General features: G+C 46.0%; 1 protein-coding gene across 1 annotated transcript in view; it reads right to left on the reverse strand.

The window, feature by feature from the left end:
* The window catches only part of b3galt2 (UDP-Gal:betaGlcNAc beta 1,3-galactosyltransferase, polypeptide 2), a 20,515-nt gene extending 15,941 nt beyond the window's left edge, over positions 1 to 4,574 (reverse strand). Inside the window, exon 1 of the mRNA XM_063200847.1 lies at positions 3,048 to 4,574. The gene's annotated coding sequence lies outside the window, so the exon portion shown is untranslated. The remainder of the gene's footprint in view (positions 1 to 3,047) is intronic.
* Positions 4,575 to 7,455: the final 2,881 nt, after the last annotated feature.

Genomic DNA, 7,455 nt, shown 5'->3' on the forward strand with positions numbered 1-7,455 from the left:
CTCATGAGTCATTCCCCTGATAGATTTACAAATGTCAGTGTCGTATAGTCAAAGTCTCATCTCACAACGGCTCTCTTCCCATGCTGTGTGTGTGTGTGTGTGTGTGTGTGTGTGTGTGTGTGTGTGTGTGTGTGTGTGTGTGTGTGTGTGTGTGTGTGTGTGTGTGTGTATGTGTGTGTGCGCGTGTGTGTGCGTGCGTGCGTGTGTGCGTGCGTGTGTGTGTGTGTGCATATATCTATAACTATCATGGAATTTCTGCTGGTCAATGGCCTACAATCACAACAGTTTTTCATGAGCATCCACAAGCGAAAGGTATGACTTATGGAACATGACGACATTCTAAAGAACTCAGACTGGTGGCTAGCATTTTTTTTCTGGTTCAGAAAAAAATCAATCTGAAAGTGATCCCAGTCATTTTGGTCATGTCGGAGTCGTCATAGTTGATATGTGAACGCCCCATTCATTACGGTTCTATCGATTTTTACAAGTTCAAATTGTAGGAGACGGAGCGGGGAAGCTGATGGTGGAAGAGAGTGTAGTATCATGGAGGTGAGAGTACCTGTAGATGGAGAGGGGGACGTACTGGGTGGAGGAGAGTAGCACCATGTTTATACATAACCTGTTATTTGTTTATAATCAGGCTTGTTCTCCCCTCTATTTTTCCAAAATACCCATGTTCACACACCAGGGGTGAATCGACATAAGCGGGCTATGGAGTGCTGTCATTCATACTTCACAGCTTTGGGCGGCAGTGTCAAGGGAAGGAGAAATATATTCAAGTCTCCGATTTCATTTGTTTACATAGAAATATGAAACCGGAGTTGTCAAAAAATCTCCACTCTTACCAGAGGTTTTTAAAGGAATTGTTTACAAAGAAAAAAATCTCTGTGTGTAAACAATAGGGAAAAGTCTCCACGTATGTATCTATCTATCTGATAATGTAAGAAATGTCTGTCTGTGTGTCCTCCTGTATAGCTGTCTGTCTGTGCCACGCACAACTCCCGCACCTCTAAGAATGATCTCCAATTTGGACGGTGACTTTCCAATGGTACGGCAGTGCGCAATGCAAAGTTTTGCACCATAGGGATATAAAATACCAAGGACATTTGTTGTTAACACTAATTTTCATTAGCTTTTGCCACTTTGCCGCTCTGAGCAAAGCCTTGGATTTCTCGGCATAGCCATGGAATCATCAGTGCACAAGACACAAACCCAACATTCCGCAATCCACTGTTCACTGAGTGCCACAGAGGAACACCTAGTGAAAAAACCCAACATTCCATAATTAACACACGGCAGGCTATTTCTTGAGGCTATCGAACCTAACATTCCATAATAAACACACGCAAGTTGTCAATGCTATACACTTCGCTTCACATATGACATTGGCTTTGTTTACATGAGACATTTCTTTCAGAATTAACTCAATTTAATTCAGAATAATGTAATTCTGCTTTGAAAACAACATGTAAACACTTCACAACTCGGAATTGAATGGAAGTGCAATGTAAAATTGACAGAACTATTTAATTTGGAATAATTAATTGAGAATTTTAAAACATCATGTTAAGGAGGCCAATGCGTTATTACAGGATGTGATGTGTGGAAACACGGATGACTTCAAATCTTTACCTGCCTGTATTTGCTACCAATGACCACACCCTCAGTGCAAACATGTCTGTATGTTAATATTTTATTGAAGGTATAAAAAAACAAACAGCATAAAAGACCATTTGTACAGATAAATTACACTGTTACTCTGCACCACTCCAGCATTCCAGCAGTCCAGCTGCCTGGAAAAAGATAGGGGCGAAGAGTGAATGGAGGATTGGAAAGTTTGTCCCCTTTGGGGCACCATACAAGGAGTTTTCTGCTCTGCAGTTCTTACTACAGGTCTGGCAGTGCAGATGTATTGTAGATGTCTCTTCTCCCTGACCCCGCAGGCCTGGGGAGTGTAACGCGGGACGTTTATCTCGATGCTTCACAGGCTTATTTACATGTTAATGACAGTTGGTCACGGTGTTATAGTGCTACAAGTCGGCAAAGAGGAGACAGGATTCTAGACTGTATTCTAGAACTGGAGTGTTCCTTCCCTGCCATCGCACAGTCAACTGACTTGTTTCACACAAGTCTTACAGGGCCAAGACAAGTTTGTCTTGTCTTGTAAACCAAGACAAGTTTGTAGACCATAGACTGCATATAGAGTACAGGTACACAGCCAATGGTGTCGACACACACCATGCGCCTTCACTTCTGTTTAGATATACAAGGTGCAACTTGTGTTGCAGTCATCGGCATGAAATCCTTATCTTTGGAGATAGGAATAATAATAATAACGTAATTATTATTCATTAATTAATAATATGTTATTTAGCGATGGAGCTATCAAAACTAGACATGGGGACGGCACTTGTCATCACCATCACCCACCTATGAATCGCACCTTATTTGTAATTATAAACTTTGTGTAAACAAGGTGTACAGCCTTGGGGGAAGAGGGGGGCGGGGTGCTAGTGGAGGAGAGAGGAGAGGGGGCCTGGTGCAGCAGAGAAGAGAGAGGAGAAAAGAGGCCTAGTGGAGGAGTGAGGAGGCCTGGTGGGATGAGGAGGGTCTGAGGCAAGAGAGAGGGATGTGATGGGTGACAAGACTAATTGAAGCCGATCGACCTGCTTTTTTAAGGCAACAACACCTCATTAGCACCAAAAGAATGATCAACACCTCAATTAGCACCAAAAGGTTGGGCAGCACTGATCTTTCTTTTGTTTTTGTTTGTTTTGCTGGCTCTAAGATGGGAATGTTCTAGCTCACGCAGTAGAAAGTGACAGGTTAAGTTACGGGGACAACAAACCCTCGCACACACGCACACGCACACATACACACGTACACACGTACACGCGTACACGCACACACGCACACGTACACGCACACGTACACACACACACACACACACACACACACACACACACACACACACACACACACACACACACACACGCTCACACAAGCACACCAAACATTGAAAGGAACTCGAGAGAGAACCAACCTACCTTGCCTCTTAGCGGGCAGTCGCGGTGGTGAGCGGATGTTGCTGCTGGCGCTGCCTTCTGTCGCCACATTCCAAACAGCATCGCCATCTCCGCATCTCCCTTCCCCCTCTTCCCCCCCTCTCTCTACTTGCGCCGCGACCGGTGGAGATAAAGCTAAAAGATTAATCTGGGATAATGTGATCTCCTCTCTCTCTCCCCTATCCCCTAATCATCCGGGCACATCAGCAGCGGTGGCCTTGGCTGTGCATCAGAGTCTCGGAGCGCAACACCATCCGTCAGATGCCATCCCTACATGGCCATTTCCTGTGGCCTGTGCCTGTGCCTGTGTGTGTGTGTGTCCGTGTGTGTGTTTGCCTGCTGGTCGCCTGGCTCGATAGCCCCTTCCGCTGGTCCACAGATTGTTTTCTTGCCTCCTCCTCAAGTCCTCTTGGTCTCTGCGAGTTGTTCCTCTCCTGCTCCCTCCTTAACGGCTCGCTGCGCTACTCTGCTTGTTTCTCTTTTCGCCCCTTCCTAATCGTGTACTGTGAGGTGACTCTTCTTTGTGTTTGTCCTCTTCTTTTGTGATTCTGCAGCCTCTGTGTTATAGCTGTGGATGTCGATCTCCTTCTCTCTCTTCCCCCCTCCTTCTCTCTGTCTTCCTTACCTCTGTCTGTCTCTAGAAGACGAGCAGGAAGAACAAGAATGAAGAAAGGAAGAAGAGGTAGACGAAGAAAAAGTGCTGGTAAAAAAACGCAGAATCAACTTCATCAGCATCCCTCAGGTTCTTCCCTCTCTCTCTCTCTCCCTCTCCCCGCCTCCCCGTCTTCCGTTCAGTCCCTTCTCTCCCTCCTTCCCTTCTCTCTCTCCGCCTCCCCCTCTTCTCTCCTGTGCGGTATTGTACGCATCTGATATTAATCTCTCTGAAGACAGCCGCTCCACCAGTCAGCAGAACCAGCGGGCGTGAGCTGCAGCCACCTCAGCACCGATGGAAACGATGGCAGCGCTGCCTGCCTGCCTGCGTCCTGAGCCCCCTTCTTCTTTCCCTCTCCTCCCTCCGAGCCACACACAGAAAAACAGAAAAATGTAGAGAGGAAAAAAATAGAGTGCGTCAGTGAGAGAGGAAGAGAGAGTGGGCTGACTGAGGCAGAAAGAAGAAAAAGACGGCCCCTCTGCTCTTGCAAAAAGACAGCCCCTCTCCTCTTGTTTTGGGCTGTGTGTGCAAGCTGAGGGCTGGTCACGGGGAAGGGCTTCTCTCTTTTCTTCTCCGCCTCTCCTCTCTTCTCTTCTGCTCTCCTCTTCTCTCCTCTCCTCTGCTCTCTCCCTCTTTGCTCGCTCCGTGCCGAGCTGTGCTGCTGCCAGAAAGGGGATGTGAAAAAGCAGCTGCTCTGCCGTGGCGCTCTGCTCTGCTCTGCTCTGCTCCCCTCTCCTCTCTCTGCTGTGCTGAGGTCCGCTGCTGTTCTCCTCTCGCCACAGTGAGCCAGTGACCGGGGATCGACGTCAGAGCTCTACTTAGCAGGGGATCCCACGTGACAGGGGAGCTCCTCCCACACCCAGCCCCCGACCACCAGCCAGCACACTCTCTCTCTTCCTCTCTCTCTCTCTCTCCAGCAACACAGCCCCCAACCCCTCTACCCACCTCTCTCACTGTGAAAGGAAAGGAAAGGAAAGGAAAGGGGGAAAATGAGATGAGAAATTTAACGCACTAGTAATGGAAGCAGGGGAAGAGAGGTATAGGGACAGAGGTCTGAAGAGAGATCAGAGAAGAAAAGAGAGAAGGGGTGAGAGAGGAGGGAAGGAGAGAGAGAGAGGGAGTAAAAAGAGGGTGAAAGGGGAGACAGACCGAGGCAGCTGAGTCTATTTCTGTAGCAGATGTGTTTTGAAAGATGACCACGAAGAAGGGAGCACTTCTTTGATCATCTGTTTAAAGTGTCGTTTTAAGAAGAGAGGATAAAAACATGTTGGAAATATTGAAAATAAAGGAAAATCAAACCCATTCCACTGTGGTTGTACGCTGCAGACGAGGAACATAACAAACTCCCAACCTCTACGTCGGTGCTGCTCCAAACCTCCCTGCCTGTTGTTGAATTTGAATGGTATATCCAGCTGCATTTTGCAGCTGACCAACAACTGATTGACCATACTGTTGTTAACTTTTGTCCAGTCCTGTGTTCCAATCAATTGGGCCAGGAATGTGCATGTTTACGGTTACTTTGCTGATATCTGGAGAGCTCAGAGCGAGAGCCTCTGCTGTTGAAGGCCATTGTGCCAGGCATGGGCGTAATTTATGGTGGGGACGGTAGGGACACGTCCCCACCAATATTTAGCCCCCTACTGTGTAATCACGACCGGTGTTGCCGGTAACGTTGTAGTCGCACTATTTTTTTCAGTAACGAGTAGTCTAACTACCATTTCAAAACGTCAGATTAAAGTTACTTAAGACACCGTGCGTTACTATTTCTGGTACATAGGCCCGCCTACTTTTTGTTTCAAGCGAGGAGTTTGTGGCGACGCCTGAGGATATGATAGGCCTATGAAAAAAAAACCTTTTATGATAGGCCTATGAAACTTTTATGAAAGACGATAGAGGGATAACTTCGCCCTGCCATTAAATCAGATTGTGGGGAAATGTAGTAGCCTAGCCCTACGTATAGGCCTACAAACGGTTCTGAATCTTAATTAGCCTATTCGAACAGTTGTGCCGACATCATCGGCAATTTCTAATTCACTATTTGGGTGCAGGGAACAGAGCTCTGCAGATGCGTAATAGTTGCGTGACAAGCAGAGAGAGGCGGAGAAAGGTGAAGGATAAAGTGGCCTATTTAAGAAGAAATGTGGTCTCTGCGCAGCGCAGATAATAACGAATTGAAATGCACATTTGATCTACTGATACGGGTGTAGCCTATTTAAACTATCATCGAAAGGACGGGCAGGCTTCAGAATCTTCAGTCTTCTTTAAAAAAAAACTGTCAATGACGGACAAACCTCTGTTAACGCGACCCATGTGGTAAATGAAAGAGTTCCTAAAGGTACACTTCGGCAAAACATTTCCCTTCTTTCATATTAAATTAACCTGGCTTTGTTTTACAGTCTATTTAACTGTAGGACTACTTGAGTAGCCTAGACCAATTGCTGCGACTAGGTTCTGATCTCGCTGAACATCCAACGCGACTGAAATGGAAGCCTTCTTCCATGACGAGTATGTAACCAACATCATTCAAAAATCGCAGATAGGGCCTACACCTAATCATTGTGTTGTATTGCATTTCGGTCATGTAGAAGGGCTACAAAGCTAACTGGTATGTTGTAACATTAAAATTCGCCTACAACGTGACACAGTTGGTGCGCAACTATGCGGTGACATCGCTGGGATTTCTGTCAAGACGCGCTGCGCAAAGACACTTGCACGCGCATGTGTGTTGCCTGTAGGCTGCTATGATGCAAACACAGCTACAGGCAGGAAGAAAGGGAGATATAGGGAGTTAGCCTATGAGAATGAAGAAGTGTGTTGTTTTGTATGTAGGCTACAACAGTCCACACAGCATCGCTAATTTTGGAGGATAAAAAGGGTCAGTCGGTACCGGAACCAAAACATTTTTTTTCTAGGCCCCGTCTTATTTATTTTTTATAGAAAAGGTTTGCAAATGTCAGTGTCATTTTTGTTGCTGTTAAAATAGGCCTAAATGTCAATAAAGTGAGTAGGCTAGGCCTATTGGCAGAACTGGTGATCATTTTCATGTTAGGCAATACCACTTTTCTGACATTTGAACACAAAGCGACTTATATGTTATTGGTAAAAGTCTCTGGAGCAATGTTGTATCAGAACTAGCTGCTTTGGTCAATTTCACTCCAGTCATGGATGGAGGTGTAAACAGAGGTAGCCTAAGGGTGGGATTTAAGCCTGCAACCGTGTGATTGAAAGACCAACTTCCTAAGGAACGCTCGTTGACATATCATCTGCTCATTGATATAACATCTGTGTGCCATGAACTTATGATTGGTAATCACCCCCCCCCCACACACACACACACACACACACAATGAAAATGGTCAAAAATCATCCCCCTCTAAAACCATTGAGCTACATTCATTCATAGGCTAATACATTCACATATTGCGTTAAAATTGTACTTTTAACAACTGTATTTTCTAAATTTTCTCGGGGGAGAAACCCCCGAACCCCCACTAATTTTATGTCCCTACCAATGTCAAAGTCAAAGTTACTCCCTTGGTGCCAGGGCACAGTGTGCTCGCGCCTAACTTTCCAGATAGCAGACACTTCTAGGCTGTGTGTTATCCTTAGTGATAGGTGTTTTTATGCTTCGTCACTACTGGAGACATGGAGACGACATCGTCCTTAACTAAGATCATACTTGCATACGTGTAACCTGCTGACATGAGGAAGACGGTATAAAAACCGTTGCCACCATTT

The sequence above is a fragment of the Engraulis encrasicolus genome, chromosome 6, assembly GCF_034702125.1.
Source record: "Engraulis encrasicolus isolate BLACKSEA-1 chromosome 6, IST_EnEncr_1.0, whole genome shotgun sequence".
NCBI lineage: Eukaryota > Metazoa > Chordata > Actinopteri > Clupeiformes > Engraulidae > Engraulis > Engraulis encrasicolus.